The sequence below is a fragment of the Schistocerca piceifrons genome, chromosome 7 (assembly GCF_021461385.2).
Source record: "Schistocerca piceifrons isolate TAMUIC-IGC-003096 chromosome 7, iqSchPice1.1, whole genome shotgun sequence".
Classification (NCBI taxonomy): Eukaryota; Metazoa; Arthropoda; class Insecta; order Orthoptera; family Acrididae; genus Schistocerca; species Schistocerca piceifrons.
Window position 1 is genome coordinate 545,465,523 of NC_060144.1, and position 17,600 is coordinate 545,483,122.

The 17,600-nt window shown below is 42.6% G+C and overlaps 1 long non-coding RNA gene across 1 annotated transcript in view; it reads left to right on the forward strand.

Moving 5' to 3' along the window:
* The window catches only part of LOC124805305, a 156,596-nt gene that overhangs the window by 70,378 nt on the left and 68,618 nt on the right, over positions 1–17,600 (forward strand). Inside the window, exon 2 of the long non-coding RNA XR_007017436.1 lies at positions 9,814–9,967. This is a non-coding gene — a long non-coding RNA (uncharacterized LOC124805305). The remainder of the gene's footprint in view (positions 1–9,813; positions 9,968–17,600) is intronic.

Genomic DNA, 17,600 nt, shown 5'->3' on the forward strand with positions numbered 1-17,600 from the left:
CGTTACGTTGATATTATTAACCACCCCTTAGACAATTTGTTTAATATGAGCACTAGAGACGTCGACGAGATCCTGTACAGCGCCAGACTTGCACCTGGTGACTAAAATTGAAATTAATTCTTTTTTTCTTGCGCAAATCTGTCCCACATTAACGCAGTAGAATATCCACCAAGTTTTGCTGCCATACGATAGTTACATTCCAAACTAGACCTCTATGAGTAGCTGCTCTTAAATTCTACAAGCAGTTTCCGTTCTTTGTGGCCGTTAAAAAAGTTTTTTTTTTTTTTTCTTCAACTGCAGCGTCTAGTGTCAACTATCCGTGTGTGTCTCAGCAGACGTCCCAGTAACTTGTTTCTTCTTCTGATCAAGACCAGTCTATTCTCGAGTTCTGACACCTGATACCATACTTCGCAACATTCTACGTCAACATCACACTCCAGCAGTTCTGATGTCTTTCGTCTCCAGATTTCATGTTTCACACTCCACTTGTGTAATGGTAGGTCCAGATCATTCTTTAAGGATTTTCTGTCTACATTTCATACCATATCTGATACCATATTTAACTCTGAGACGTCTTTAATACTAGTAGCCTTCATTATGTAGGGAAACCATTGTTCGACTAGATCGTCCCACTCTTTAGTCATCATTTGTAATCTTCTTGCTCGATAAGAGAATTTTCCAACTATTGTTGTTACATGGTCGTTCTCCATTTCGATATTCAACAAGTCGACAGAGCCGTCGTCTTAGCTTAGTTTATAACCAGTGTTCTCTAGTAATACTGTCCGTCCCACTGTCTTATTTTTGGTCAGAAGCGCTGCGTTATCGACACTTCCATTTATCTTTTCAAGTATGCTTCCTGAAGCGGCACTTTCCTGTCATTATTAGATAAACTTTTGTCTGGCATTGTGGAAGGATATTTTGATTTGCATAAAGTATACGTCTTTCCCTTTCATTACTCATCTTCTTATTGTGTTTCTTTTTTCAGTTTCTTTCATTAAAACATAGATACATTTCTCGTGCCTTTTTCAGTTATTTCCATGACAGAAAATCAGGTATTCTTGTTTTTTTTTTATTTTTTACATTTTGTGGACTCGTTTACTGATGTAACACGCATAGTGGACATTTCGTGGCATCACGTTTTTCTTTTTCTTTTTATTCGTGTCACTTTTTGATATCACAATTATGCATTATTGTGATAAAGCCTCACGTTTTCCACTCAGATTATAGCATAACAGTAAAAATTAATATCCAACTACCTGTTAACGTCGAAATCGACAGAAACTGAACGCACACTTTTACTAGAGAGGGCAAGGAAATTGCTCGAGCTCTTGTTCCAGAAACCATAAAGTTGTACCTCATGTGATTGAGGAGATCGACGGATAACCTGAATCTTTATTTCTGTGTCGGTATGAAAGCAGAACTAACAGAAGTAACTACGTGTAGCACCTCTTTTTTCTGTATTATATTTTTAAATATTTTTACTTCGCTCCAAATGTGTTCTTTAATGGAGCACTAATATTTTTGTTATATGATTCAGGAGATTATTATATTCCCAGAGACATTCTGGTGCTTTTTGCACCATTTTTCCTGCAAAAGAACATTTCACACTCTAAATAGTCAATATGGCACAATTGTCCAAAGTTTGGTTGCAGTCTGCTGCCTGTTTACATCCACGTGGTCTGTTGGTAGGACAAATTTCCGCCACTTGTCCGTATTGTTTTTAAAACATGTTCTCTATGTCCCTCATAGTGCTATCGTGCGCAGAAATATGTTAAATATGTGTTTAATTCTCTATAGTTACCGTAGCACTATAGATCGTTTCCATTTTGCAGTGGAGCACCTCTACTTTACAATCTAAGTACAGTAGGCCTAGTCACCAGTCAGGCGGTTGGCCACTTTCTGTCTGGTATCGTTAGAAGAACCATCTCATTCACAAGTTGTCTTTCTGCCGAAACAATGTCAAAGGTTCTTAGAATATCCATCCAAACTGAAACGTGTGATTATTTTTAATTTGACGATAGTGAATTTCAAGGTTTTATAAGGAGCAGTCAAATGCAAACAAGACAGATGGAAAAAGTCAGCAAACTGCTCATATTATTTCAAAAGTAATAACCATAACTATTAATACATTTATCCCACTGTGAGACAAGACGGTCACGGTGTTGATGGAAAAATATTTTCGGTTGCCTACGGAAACATGATTGTACACAGGCATGCACCTCTTTGCCTGAATCAAAGCGACGGCCGCAGATGCCTTTCTTCAGGGCTCCAAAAATACGGACATCGCATACAGAGGAAGCGAAACGCTGCCCCAGCGAAACGCCTGCAGCGTAATGGCAACAGCGTAATGGGGGCGGGCATTATCCTGCAACAGAATGATGCCGTTCGCAAACCCGCTGCTAAAGTGCGCATCTGACGTCACAAAACACAGTCAGCCAATGAACAGAGAACGACGTTGCCACATCTTGACTGCAGTGCAGAGCACGGACGAGTGTCCTGTTTTAGAAACGTTCAGTCATAAATAATGCAATAGAACAAAAGCAATGTCTTGACAGCAGACTTTCTTTTATAGAATCTTTGGAAAAAGCATTCTTTATACCAATTGCTTCATATTCTATTAATTAATTAAACCAAGCAAGCAATAAGACTCCTAATTCAGGCGATAGCAAGGAAAGGTGTCTGTATCAATCTCACGAACCGCTTTTTCGCAATAAAGAACAGCGGTAATTGTTTATTTCCTATTTTACTTCGACGAAGCGTGAGTAATTCATAGTCATACCAACAGCGTTTGTCAGTATCTGCGTGACCTGTTACAATCCTCATGGAGTTTTATTGTCAGACGAGTTGCGTTAGTGTAACGGTTAAGGTGTTGTGCTGTTAAGTGCAAGGTTATGAGTTCAAACCTGGTGCGATGCTTAGAATTTTCTTTATTTAAAAACAATATTGAAGTGCCTTACTTCACGAATTTTATTCGTTTGAATGCAATTTTTTGAAATTTCTAGTGCTTTATCTCTTCATTAACCCTTTCGCTGCTGCCGACACGTGCTCCCCGCATTCCGCGCTGTGCGCGATTTTGTCATCACTGCACTGCTCGCCTGTACAGACACATGGTGTTCCCACTGCTTTGACACACTTATCATTCGATTTCACAAAAACTATTTGGCCCAAAAATTTGATTTTAACACGTCTTCTTGACTGATACCTTCCCCCCATAAATGACTTAATTTTGTTTCGATGTTCAACGCAGTTATTATGCAACATTAAATGTAGTAAACCATTGCACGAAATTTTGAAGAGTTTGCATAGCGTATACTTTCCGTATGGTCGATTTTAGTTGCCACAATGTTGAGAATGAAATGTGGACAAGATACCTAAATTTCATATAAAATTTACTGTATAACAATATCTCATTTAATTTAAGTACCACATAGGTGTCGTATGTAATATTGAGAACTATTCCGTCTTTTGCGACTGTAATAAAAGTTTTATTTTAAAGCACTTCAATCAATGAAAGGTATGGCACATACACAATGGTACTCATGTTCTATTTCTTGTTTTCGTTCCACAGTCGCAGTTTTACCAATGGTATTGAAATATATTCCTCTTATGCAACTGTAATAAGCGACTTATTTAGACCAGACGCTTTTCTCTCTTTTGAACCATCATCAGTGGACAGTATTTTGTCCCCTCCATTGCCAAGTCACCTTTCGTAGTTTTTTGCTGCGGTAACACAATATTCAACGTTTGTGTTGGCTGATCAGTGTTTTAGCAAATAAATGCTGTATGTGTGTGCCACACACAAAATTTATATTTGACATAGCTCAGAGCACTTCACTGATAGACGGTATGTTCAAGTCCTAATGTTTTTGTAAGTCCACAGTTTTGTTTAATGTATTTTGTCTACTTCCTTTTGATTGATTGAAGTGGTTTAAAATAAAGTCAAACGTGCCCGGTGTAAATAAAACTTTTGTCACAGTTGCGAAAGATGGAATATTTCTCAATATTACATACGACACCTATGTGGTACTTAAATTAAATGAGATATTGTTATACAGTAAATTTTATATGAAGTTTAGGTATCTTGTCCACATTTCATTCTCAACATTGTGGCAACTAAAATCGACCATACGGAAAGTATACGCTATGGACTTTTACCTCTGCAAACTCTTCAAAATTTCGTGCAATGGTTTACTATATTTAATGCTGCATAATAACTGCGTTGAACATCGAAACAAAATTAAGTCATTTATGGGGGTAAGGTATCATTCAAGAAGATGTGTGGAAATCTAATTTTTTGGCCAAATAGTTTTTGTGGAATCGAATGATAAGAGTGTCAAAGCAGTCGGAAGACCATGTGTCTGCGCAGGCGAGCAGTGCAGTGACAAAATCGCGCACAGCGCGGAATGCGGGGAGCACGTCTGCGTAGCAGCGAAAGCGTTAATGCGGCCGTGGTGGCTTTACTTCATAAACTGCGCGCTCCCCCCTAAACGTAAGCTTGCGAACTATGCTATACTATGGCGCTGCTTCTCTTGGCGCGTGCGTCGTGTGCAACTGGCAACGCAGCAATCTCCCGCGGCGGGCGTGCGCGAGCCGCCAAGATAAAAGAATTGAACTATAGTTGACTTTCTGGAACACGTCGCCACGATTAACACACAGCGGTACGTGGACACTTTACACAAACTGAAGCGTGCCATCAAGTCCTGAGGCTCAGGAATGTTGACGGACGACTTCATTCTGTTACAGGATAACGCCCGCCCGCATGTTGTCAAGTTTTTTTCGACTACGCTGCAGATGCTTGGCTGGGAAACCTTTACACTTCCTCCAAACAGAACCGATCTAAAAAATGTTCAAATGTGTGTGAAATCTTATGTGACTTCTGCTAAGGTCATTAGTCCCTAAGCTTACACATTACTTAACCTAAATTATCCTGAGGACAAACACACACACCCATGCCCGAGGGAGGACTCGAACTTCCGCCGGAACCAGCTGCACAGAACCGATCTCTCCCCAAGCGATCTCCATATTTTTGGACCTGTTAAGAAACACTTTCGCGGCCGTCTATTTGCTTCAGACGAAGAGGACCACGCTTTGGTACAATCATAGTTCAGTAGGCAACCGCAAGCATTTCTCCATGACGGCACTGACCGTCTTCTCTAACAGTGGGATAAAGGTATCAACAATTATGGCAATTACTTTTGAAATAAAGAACAGTTTACTCACTTTTTTCCCAGTTGACTGTCCCATACATATAGATGATATACACTGAAAAGTAAAAGAAACTAGTACACCAGCCTAATATAGTGTAGGGCCCCCGCGAGAGCGCAGAAGTGCCGCAACACGACGTGGCATGGACTCGACTATGGCTAAAGTAGGGCTGGAGGGAAATGACACCATGAATCCTGCAGGGCTGTCCACAAAACCGTAAGAGTACGAGGAAGTGGAGACGTCTTCTGAACGGCACGTTGCAAGGCATCCCAGATGTTCTCAATAATGTTCATGTTGAGGAGTTTGGAGGTCAGTGGAAGTGTTTAAGCTCGGAAGAGTGTTCCTGGACAACTCTATACCAATTCTGGACGTGTGGGGTGTTGCATTGTCCTGCTGGAACTGCCCAAGCCCACCAGAATGCACAATGGGCGCGAATGGATGCAGGTGATCAGACAGAGCGCTTATGTACGTGCCACCTGTCAGAGTCGTATCTTCACGTATCGGGGGTCCCACATCACTCCAACCTCACACACCCCACTCCATTACAAAGTCTCCACCAGCTTGAACAGTCCCCTGCTGACATGCAGGGTCCATGGATTCATGAGGTTGTCTCCATAACCGTACACGTCCATCCGCTCGATACAATCTGAAACGAGACTCGTCCGACCAGGCAGAATGTTTCCAGTCATCATGAGTCCAATGTCGGTGTTGACGGACCCAGGTGAGGCGTAAAGCTTTGTGTCGTGAAATCATCAACGGTACATGTGTGGGCTTTCAGCTCCGAAACCCTATATCGATGATGCTTTGTTGAATAGTTCGCACGCCGGCCGCTGTGGCCGTGCGGTTCTAGGCGCTTCAGTCCGGAACCGCGGGACTGCTATGGTCGCAGGTTCGAATCCTGTCTCGGGCATGGCTATGTGTGATGTCCTTAGGTTAGTTAGGTTTAAGTAGTTCTAAGTTCTAGGGGACTGATGACCTAAGATGTTAAGTCCCATAGTGCTCAGAGCCATTTGAACCATTTTGAACCAATAGTTCGCACGCTAACACTTGTTGACGGTCCAGCATTGAAATATGCAGAACGCTGCGGAGGGGTGAAACTATGTCTTTACTTATTTTATCATTTAAACACTGACCTACAGAATTTTACCTGACAAAGACAACTCAAGCTTAACTTATTCATTTATAACCCACAATACACAAGCCCAAAGCAATCGACTGCTAAACAGTGACAACATGACTTCCAATAATTCACACAAAAGAGTCGGCCTGAATTGTAAGAAATCTTAACAATAATAAAAGTCCAAAAAGTATGATATTAGAGAAATATGAAATTACCTCCAACTCTGTTAATTGCCTAAACTCATTTAAATCACGAACCCCAATTTTCTTAAAAGTCACTTTCCTCACAGAAACTCTTCATAACAAGAACTACAGCAATTACTGCAAGCAGCAACTACAGCCATCTAATTAAATAGATTCTAACTACTATAGACTCTAACTAACTACTAGGTTGAAGAGCAAACAATGTAATAAAATCTTACCTTATTCGTGCGACACCCAGTTCTAAACATTATATACTTGTCAATAATTCCACTGTTCAAATACTATCAATAATATCCATCATCCTCCATTTCCTTGCATCTCACTTTACAACGCATGTCCTACCAACACAGAGTCTCCACTATGAAAACCACGTCCATACACTTCTCTATCCACTTGCTGACTGCTAGTCCGTCCAACCACAGAATCCCTTGCCGAGGGCGCAGAGCGCTGTCAGCAATATTAACACAGTCTGTAGCGCTGCCAACATACAAACAGGCTACTTACAAGGGTTGCTCTTCTGTCACGTTAAACGATTCTCTTCGGTCGTCGCTGGTCCCGCCCGTTCTTGCAGGATCTTTTTCCGGCCGCAGTGACGTGAGAGATTTGATGTTTTACTAGACTGCTGATATTCACGATACATTTGTGAAATGGTGGTATGGGAAAATCCCCACTTCATGGCTACCTCGGAGATGCTGTGTCCCATCGCTCGTGCGCCGACTATAACACCTCGTTCAAACTCACTTAAATCTTAATAACCTACGATTGTAGCAGCAGAAACCGTTCTAACAACTGCGCCAGACACTTGTCTTTAGGCGGTGCCGACCGCAGCGCCGTATTCCGCCTGTTTACATATCTCTGTATTTGAATACGCATGCCTATACCAGTATGAAAGGGAAGCAGTGGTTGGGAGGGGAGTGAGACAGGGTTGTAGCCGATCCCCGATGTTATTCAATCTGTATATCGAGCAAGCAGTAAAGGAAACCAAAGAAAAGTTCGGAGTAGGTATTAAAATAAAAACTCTGAGGTTCGCTGATGACATTGTAATTCTGTCAGAGACAGAAAAGGACCTGGAAGAGCAGCTGAACGGAATGAACAATGTCTTGAAAGGAGGGTATAAGATGAACATCAACAAAAGCAAAACGAGAATAATGGAGTGTAGTCGAATTAAGTCTGGAGATGCTGAGGGAATTACATTAGGAAATGAGACACTTAAAGTAGTAAAGGAGTTTTGCTATTTGGGGAGGAAAATAGCTGATGATGGTCGAAGGAGAGAGGATATAAAATGTAGACTGGCAATGGCAAGGAAAGCGTTTCTGAAGAAGAAAAATTTGTTAACATCGAGTATAGATTTAAATGTCAGGAAGTCGTTTCTGAAAGTATTTGTATGGAGTGTAGCCATGTATGGAAGTGAAACGTGGACGATAAATAGTTTAGACAAGAAGAGAATAGAAGCTTTCGAAATGTGGTGCTACAGAAGAATGCTGAAGATTAGATGGGTAGATCACATAACTCATGAGGAAGTATTGAATAGAATTTGGGAGAAAAGGAGCTTATGGCACAACTTGACGAGAAGAAGGGACCGGTTGGTAGGACATGTTCTTAGACATCGAGGAATCACGTATTTAGTATCGGTGGGCAGCGTGGAGGGTAAAAATCGAAGAGGGAGACCAAGAGATGAACACACTAAGCAGATTCAGAAGGATGTAGGCTGCAGTAGGTACTGGGAGATGAAGAAGCTTGCACAGGATAGAGTAGCATGGAGAGCTGCATCAAACCAGTCTCAGGACTGAAGACCACAACAACAACAACATACCAGTTTCTTCGTCACTTCTGTGTATTTATGTGTATATACATACACGGTGATTTTTTCCACCGTGTACAAACTCTAGGGACTGATCGGTGAGAGGATACGGAACAAAAGAGGTTTAATGAACTCATGTCCGTAACTGCATGGTTTCTATACTAGAGACCATTTATTGTTCAAAATGTTCGTGTGTGAAATCTTATGGGACTTAACTGCTAAGGTCATCAGTCCCTAAGATTACACACTACTTAACCCAAATTATCCAAAGGACAAACACACACACACTCACGCCCGAGGGAGGACACGGACCCCCGCCGGGACCAGCCGCACAGTCCATGACTGCAGCGCCTGAGACCGCTCGGCTAATCCCGCGCGGCTGAGACCATTTATTCAATCACACATTGTTGGAGAGGCTACGGTGTAATACGCACTGCATATTACAGCCACAGTTACAGTAAGTGTTGAAAATGATTTGCATGTGCCTCAATGCATGCGATTACGAGCCTTATCGTGTTCTGCCTCACACGTTCTTATCGGCCAGGCTGCATGAATACGCTGCTCCCGTATCTCCACATCTCAGATGGTCTCTTCATACATAATAATTTTTGAGACTGCCCCACAACCAGAAATCACACGGTTTGAGATCTGGTGAAGGAGCAGGCCATGCAAATGGACCCCCTCGTCCGATCCGTCGACCAGGGAAGACGCGGTCGAAATCCGTCCGAACGTTAACGGCGAAGTGGGCTGGAGCGCCATAATGCAGCACCCGCATAACTCTTGAAACCATCAATGGCACTTCTTTCAGCAGGGGAGGCAAAGTCTACCGCAAGAAATGCCGATAGTTCTGGCCTGTTAGCCGACATGGGAGGAACACTGGTCCCAAAATATGGTCGCCAATTATCCCGGCCCACACATTCCTTCTACTGTGATGCTGGTGATCTGCTGTCACCACACCAGCCGGCCGGAGTGGCCGTGCGGTTCTGGGCGCTACAGTCTGGAACCGAGCGACCACAACGGTCGCAGGTTCGAATCCTGCCTCGGGTATGGATGCGTGTGATGTCCTTAGGTTAGTTAGGTTTAATTAGTTCTAAGTTCTCGGCGACTGATGACCTGAGAAGTTAAGTCGCATAGTGCTCAGAGCCATTTGAACCATTCACCACACCACCCTCTAGGAGGAAGCCATGCACTTGTAATTGTGGCTGCATGGTACAGTCCGTTTTATACCGCAGTCTCAGTGACGAAGAGTGATTGATGAAATGGTCTCTAGCATGAAACCATGCATCTCCCGACATGCATTTCAATCGGCCTTTTTTTGTTCCGTATCCTCTCATCGATCAGTCCCTTGTGAAAAGAGCGAATGCAATTTTAACGCAAACTAAATGCCAACCATTGTAGAGACTTACTGTCCGCCTAGTTACTTATATTCTCGAAAAACTCTTATAAAAGTAAAATATATTTTATTGACTGTGTTATGTTTACAGGTCGCAAAGTGAAGACTGAAGACCACATATCGTTTGCAAGTACTGAATTGGTCACACACCACGGAATCAACGAGAGATCTTCCACAACATGAGATGCTATTACGATATGAGACTACATGCAGCAGAGAAACTTCGTGCAGTCCTACACATTCAGGTAAGCGGCGTAGTTTTGTCCTCCGACGGTCACAGCTTTCATTTACTTGTAGGGCCAGGACATCAACTTCACTCGCAACTAGACCTACGCTTGGGAAGCACATACTCACTACTGCATGCTCAAGTGTCCGTAAGTTTGAGAAGTCAAGCCATGCTTCGGAACAAACATACAATAACTCGTTTTTCGAAACCAAGGAACGATCAATAGAGAGTCACCGTTTATCGACCTAGTTCTTGGTCGTTGTGTGCCTGTGAGACATTCAAAAGGATTACAAAAGTTCGTTTAAATAGTCCTCAGCAACTGTAAAAAATCGTTTGTAGCTGTAGATGCAATGTGATTTTAGAAAAAGAAGCAGTAGCATGGATTATCTCTCTGGAGACTGCTGAAAGTATAAGATTGAATCTTTTGAGATTTGAAACTGTTAGCCGCCCACATAATATGTTATTTTAGCCACATATTTTTTATACTGTTAAATGAAACAAAGCAAGATGTATTCTACTATCAGTAACACAGACTCATTTAAGCCTAGGAAAAACTGTTAACTGCCGACTTAATATGTTATTTTAGCCACATATTTTTTATACTGTTAAATGGAAAAAAGCAAATAATTTATACACGGAAATAGCATTGCAGCAATTACATTCAGAGTCTACAGTCATGCTTAAGGCGCCGCACATTAATTATACTTCTCCACAAGCTGACGGTAATTCATACTGCCTGTCTGTGTTTATGTCCTTGTCTGCTTAGCGTTGTATTTTAGCCAACTTGTGTTTTGCACAGTTATGTGCTTGTTCAGGTTCGTTTTGATGCATCGCCTCATTTATGCCTTCACCTTCTGGCACTTGACGTTAACATTGTATTTTTGTGTTGCTGACATATGTTTACAGACATTTTAAATGTAGAAATAACGTTCTGATACTTGACAAGCATCATGTGCTTTGTAGAACAATTTAATTTGAAGATTAGTTTGGTCCACGCAGTTCAGAGATTGAATTGTGGACAATCACAAGTGCTTCCACTTTTTGGTGACGACAAGCAACAAGAGCATAAAGCAGCAGTTGAGTTTATTACGCATTTTCAAGTTTAGCGGAATAATAGTTGAAGTAAAACTAGTCTCCGGCAGCTACATATATGTATTTCGTTAGTTACATTGCATGGGCGAATGTTAGTTTACAGCTATGACGATTTTCTCTAAGATTTCTGAGAAGAGCTTTAGCGGTTCTAGCAGATTTTGTGTAGCATTTACCTGTATATTGTAATTCGTATTGTCACTTAAATCCTTCAAAGATGACAAGAGTTGATCCCTAAACATTTTCAACAAATTAATACCCATCCATAACGAACTAAAGGTGAACAGTAGCCTTCTAAAATTTGAATACCACGAGTTCATCTGAGAAAAGTGGGTGGACTCAGAACTTCGTATTCAGAGAAGGGATCGCAAAGCGTGGTCCTGAGTGACAAAGTATTCGCATTTAAGGTCCTTATAATGGGCTGCCAGCTATACTGCTCATCCTCGTCGGTAAGTGACTGATACGTTACAGCGGAGGCGACTGCGGCTGCGTCCCGGCGCTGGCAGTTCCAAGTGCGATGGTCTCTCGAAAGCAGCGGATCCTCGACTAGAACTCAAGGACTTAAGCGGTTTCTGCTGTCACGTTAGTCGCTTATGTGGTCGCTCCTGTACAAGGGGGCAGCCGCAAAAGGGACCGCAGCCTCGAGGAGTGCCGTATTGATTTCGGTATTACACCGCTGGCACTGTAATCTACTGCTAACAGCAACAGGTTCCCACAGGTTTCTGCGGGAGGCAGAGCTCAGATTGCATGTGAATGACTCTCTCAAAGCCCTGCGGTGTCGGGCTGTGAGGAGAAGAGGGGCGTGGGCGACCGTGTCTGCGGCTGCGTGACCGCCCCAGTCCAATTCTGGATCGAAATAGTGAGACGCTGGGGTGAAGAAAGCGTGCGGAGAACCCTCGGTGAGTCCTGGGCTGGCTGTAGGAATTCAGAACCTTCTCAGCAACAAATGCTTGTGCTGTTAGTTAGTTACATGTTCCATTGTTCATCAGAAAGATTCTCTTAACGAAATGATATGGAACGAGTCAAGTTACAGGATGTATGTACATCATTAGTGTTAACATTAGTGAACATATTATTTTTACTCCTACTCATGCAGCTGCACAGTTTTCTTTCACCGGCTGCCAGTTTGTAAGCAGAAATTCGTCAGTGGAATAGAAGGAGTTGTCCTGGAGAAACGATTTTAAATTGAGCCAGTGACAGCTTTGACAGTGGGTAATAAGGCTAATTTTACGTCTAGTGCCTTAGGTATCGACAGCACCGTTGTTCTCAAATTGTGATGTACTATGTACAACGAATTTCATTGGACAGTGTATGTATTGTGACGGTGCAGTTAAAATTCATACCTCCTTGAAGAGGCACCTCACATGACGTCCGTGAGTGAACGCTGTTCGCTTTTGTACAATCAGTACTTTCCTTCTTGGTAATGAGTTACCCCAGAAAGTTATTCCTTAAGACAATTTTAGTCAGAATATGCAAAATATGTAAGGAGGATGATACGTTTGTTTCCAGCATTAGAAATTATACGAAGAGAAAAAGCACCTGAACTTAATCGTATGAGAAGCTCAGTAATATGCTTCTTCCAGTTCAAGTTTTCGTCAGTATGTAGTCTACACCGAAAAATTTGGAGCTTTCTACCCCATTTACTGACTTCTGCTCGTATGCTACAATTTGTTCTTCAGAACTTAATATAATGTGTTTTTTCAGAATTTAGGAAGAGTCCATTTTCAGATACTCACTTAGTAATTCTTTGAAAAATATCGCTTAGCAACTCTTCTGCTGCTTTCTCTCTAATGGGATTTATTGTAACACCACTATTGTCTGCTAAAAGTATCAATTCTGCTTGTTGAATGTTAGGTGGAAATTCATTCACATATGTAACGAATAGGAGCGGAGCCAAAGCTTTTCCCGTCACTAAAATTTTCTACCTTGCCGACATTGTTCGTTTTAACCACTTGGAAACTCTTGGCCTGAATAGTTTGTTACTGTACAGGCAGGGGCTGATTGTGCTTGTGCCAAGTTATGAACGCAATCCGGTGGGTGAAATTATTGATTGTGGCATTTCTGACAGGAATAATTATTTCTCTTTCGCTATTAATTTGAAACTTTAATATTGGGTTTTGTCGTCTTTTATTTTTCTTTGTTTTGGTTCCAACAGAGTCCACAGCCTCCGCAAAAGGTTCGAATGATAACGCATTAGGTCACAGCGCAATATTGCTCTGACTTCGTACCCTATGGTGAAGCAGATGTCGGATGCAGCAGCTGGTAGGCTCTGTTACCCCCATCTGCACGATACAGTTGCGCTTGCCGTTTCACGTTTAATCGCGAACGAAAGTACTAGCTTCTCTTAAAGCTAATGGACATTAAAACTGTACCATATCGCAGGACAGCACGTGCAGCGGTGACCGCGATCTCCGTCGACATCTTCCAAGTGCACTACCTGGACTCAGCCGATGAAGTCAACGGAAATGGGGTGAGGCGGCAGTGCACCGGAGTTTTATGAGTCCGGAGCGACAGCTTTTCAGTATTCTTCCGACCTCAGAAATAGGTCTCGTACCGTCTCCTGGGAAGAGAACAGGCAAAGTTCTACCTTCTGGGACGCAGAATGCAGGCAAAGTCTTAGATCCACAGAGGTTCCTCATCTTGTATTAACGCCTACCAATCACAGTCATTTTTCATATCTTTTGAAGAACAAGGAACCGTTCATATTTCTAACGGAAATTTAATGGATATCGCCTTTTCACGGAAATAAATAAATCCTCTCATAATGATCATATCAGGCTCCAGGTTCCAGAATAGTGCTCTCCAGTACTTGAGGAGCCTGGCTGTTACTGTCTTCTTCTTCTCCGATTAGAAATAAAATCAACAGCAAAATGAAAAGTAAACCGTCGTGTCAGTTCTAAAGAACCGGGTCAGATTCTGTAAGAATATGTACGCTTTTCTGGTTACTTATTGTCGCTGTCTTTCTCAGTGGCACCACACACCAGCACACGCACGCGTGTGAACACGTGGCAAGGCTGACCGGAGTTGGCGTAACGCAACTGGCTGTACTGGATTAAGTATAATGTCTCTTCAGGTTTGTTCATATTGTACAGTTTCTTTTCAAATGCATGCTTAAGTGCAGCACATCAGAATAGTCATACTGGATTCTGAGTACAAGAATTCATTAAATGAAGCTGCTCGTGAAATGTCATTCTACGTTCTCCAGGACGGCCATACAGTTCAAAGTGACTACGTTCTTGTCGTGCCATTGGTGGTGATGTCTGATAACGTGGCCAACCACGCACGATTATACTATTATACATTGTATGAGAATTTATTAGTTGTTAGACTCTTGACACAGTAAGGCTGTTCTGATGGGTCATATTGAAGTACACTTTTTGAAAATGGATGGACAGCAGAAACTGCACATAATGGAAATAAAATTAAGGTTTTACTTCATCCGATAACAGCTAGTGTTACCATGCAGAAATCTTTTAATAATTGTGTTAATAACCGTAAGATGTGAGCTTGTGTGTGTGTGTGTGTGTATGTGTGTGTGTGTGTGTGTGTGTGTACGCACAGATATGGCGGGCCACAATAAGGCAAGTATAATGCAGTAGGTCGTAAAAATTTAAAAAAAAATTGAAATTGTACGTTCACATTTCGCTTCATTACACAGACTAGACATTTGCTCTGTTGCCTGTGGAATACAAGAGTGCTACTGAAGTCTCTTTTATTACCAAATGAGAAATCATTAAGCATATAACGTCACCGATTTTCTTCAAATGACTTTTTTCCCCATGTGGTAGCCGTTTCTCAGGCTCTTTCTCCAATATATCCCTTATTTCTCTGTTACGATCTTGGCGGACGCAAAAGAACCCTTCATGCTCAATTGATGAAGCAGCCGGTTGGAAGACGCGTCATCTGTACTTGGACGGATGTGATGAACCGAGCAGCTGCTTTTGATCAAACAAAAAAACACTTTCTATATCTGATCGAGATCGTCTTATAGTGTACTTGCTCTATAATTACCAAAGGTATTCACCTGACGTGTCATGAGTCATCGTTCCGTGGGGACGAAATGTTACACGTTCAAGAATACATAGAGAACGTCCTCTGCCGGCCGATGTGGCCGAGCGGTTCTAGGCGCTTCAGTCTCGAGCCGCGCGACCGCTACGGTAACAGGTTCGAATCCTGCCTCGGGCATGGATGTGTGTGATGTCCTTAGGTTAGTTAGGTTTAAGTCGTTCTAAGTCTAGGGGACTGATGACCTCAGATGTTAAGTCTCATAGTGCTCAGAGCCATTTGAATCATTTTTGAAGAACGTCCTCTGGACGAAAGATGATCTCCTCTGTACGCTGACCTTCAAAATAGTGTGTCGAGACCAGCAGTACTTGACAGTCTGGTTCGAGTCCACTAAGCGAGTGCGAGTAACAAGACAGCTGGCAGCACCTGAAAGAGACGATTGTTTCGGTCGCCGAATAATTGTACATAAAAGTAGAAGCACCAACACGGCTGAAAACCAGAAACACATCTTTCACGCAGGAGGATCGTATAAACATACTGCCGTTTGAGTCTCGCGCAGATTTCCGTATGGAGGACATAATGATAGACATCCCTGGGGTTGTGAAGCAGCTGTATGGGTTGAAAATAAATAAATCACCAGGTCCTGATGGGATGCCAATTCGGTTTTACCGAGAGTACTCTACTGCATTGGCTCCTTACTTGGCTTGCATTTAACATGAATCTCTTGCCCAACGTAAAGTCCCGAGCGACTGGAAAAAAGCGCAGGTGACGCCTGTGTATAAGAAGGGTAGAAGGACGGATCCTCAAAATTACAGACCAATGTCCTTAACATCGGTTTGTTGCAGGATTCTCGAACATATTCTCAGCTCGAATACAATGTATTTTCTTGAGACAGAGAAGTTGCTGTCCATGCATCAGCACCGCTTTAGAAAGCATCGCTCCTGCGAAATGCAACTCGCCCTTTTTTCACATGATATTTTGCGAACCATGGATGAAGGGTATCGGACGGATGTCATATTCCTTGACTTCCGGATAGCGTTTGACTCGGTGCCCCACTGCAGACTCCTAAGGCCCGAGCATATGGGATTGGTTCCCAAATATGTGAGTGGCTCGAAGACTTCTTAAGTGATAGAACCCAGTACGTTGTCCTCGATGGTGAGTCTTCATCGGAGGTGAGGGTATCATCTGGAGTGCCCCAGGGAAGTGTGGTAGGTCCGCTGTTGTTTTCTATCTACATAAATGATCTTTGGGATAGGGTGGATAGCAATGTGCGGCTGTTTGCTGATGATGCTGCGGTGTACGGGAAGGTGTCGTCATTGAGTGACTGTAGGAGGATACAAGATGACTTGGACAGGATTTGTGATTGGTGTAAAGAATGGCAGCTAACTCTAAATATAGATAAACGTAAATTAATGCAGATGAATAGGAAAAAGAATCCCGTAATGTTCGAATACTCCATTAGTAGTGTAGCGCTTGACACAGTCACGTCGATTAAATGTTTGGACGTAACATTGCAGAGCGATATGAAGTGGGACAAGCATGTAATGGCAGTTGTGGGGAAGGCGGATATTCGTCTTCGGTTCATTGGTAGTTTTGGGAAGACGTGGTTCATCTGTAAAGGAGACCGCTTATAATACACTAATACGGCCTATTCTTGAATACTGCTCGAGCGTTTGGGATCCCTATCAGGTCGGATCGAGGCAGAACATAGAAGCAATTCAGAGGCGGGCTGCTAGATTTGTTACTGGTAGGTTTGATCATCACGCGAGTGTTACGGAAATGCTTCAGGAACTCGGGTGGGAGTCTCTAAAGGAAAGGAGACGTTCTTTTCGTGAATCGCTACTGTGGAAATTTAGAGAACCACCATTTCAGGTTGACTGCAGTACTATTTTACTGCCGCCAACTTATATTTTGTGGAAAGACCACAAAGATAAGATGAGAGAGATTAGGGCTCGTACAGGGGCATATAGGCAGTCATTTTTCCCTCGTTCTCTTTGGGAGTGGAACAGGGAGAGAAGATGCTAGTTGTGGTACGAGGTACCCTCCGCCACGCAGCGTATGGTGGATTGCGGCGGAGTATGTATGTAGATGCAGATGTAATGAGTCATTCGCGACTGTACAATTTCAGGAAAACTGGATGATTTATTCAAGAGAAAGAGCTTCAGAAGTAGAGCAAGTCAACAACACATTGTCCCACCCCTGGCCCTTGTGGAGGAAGTCATTCGACTTGTCACTGATTGCTAGAGTTGTTGGATGCCCTCCTGAGGCTTATCAGCTTGGAATTTCATTGACTGGAGTAGAACGTGTCTGGAGCCTCGTAGTTCGAGGCGGGAACCGTCACTGAAGGCAATTCTGTTCCAGACAATGAAATTCCAGTCTGATATCCCTCAAGAGGTCACCCGATAACTCTAGCAATCAGTGCCAAGTCGAATAATTGTTTGTATAATGGCCAGAGGTGGACCAACGTGTTGTTGACTTGGTCAATTTGTGAAGCTATTTCTCTTGGACAGATCACCCAATTTTTCTGAAAATGTAATCATTCCTTAGTCTGACCATGT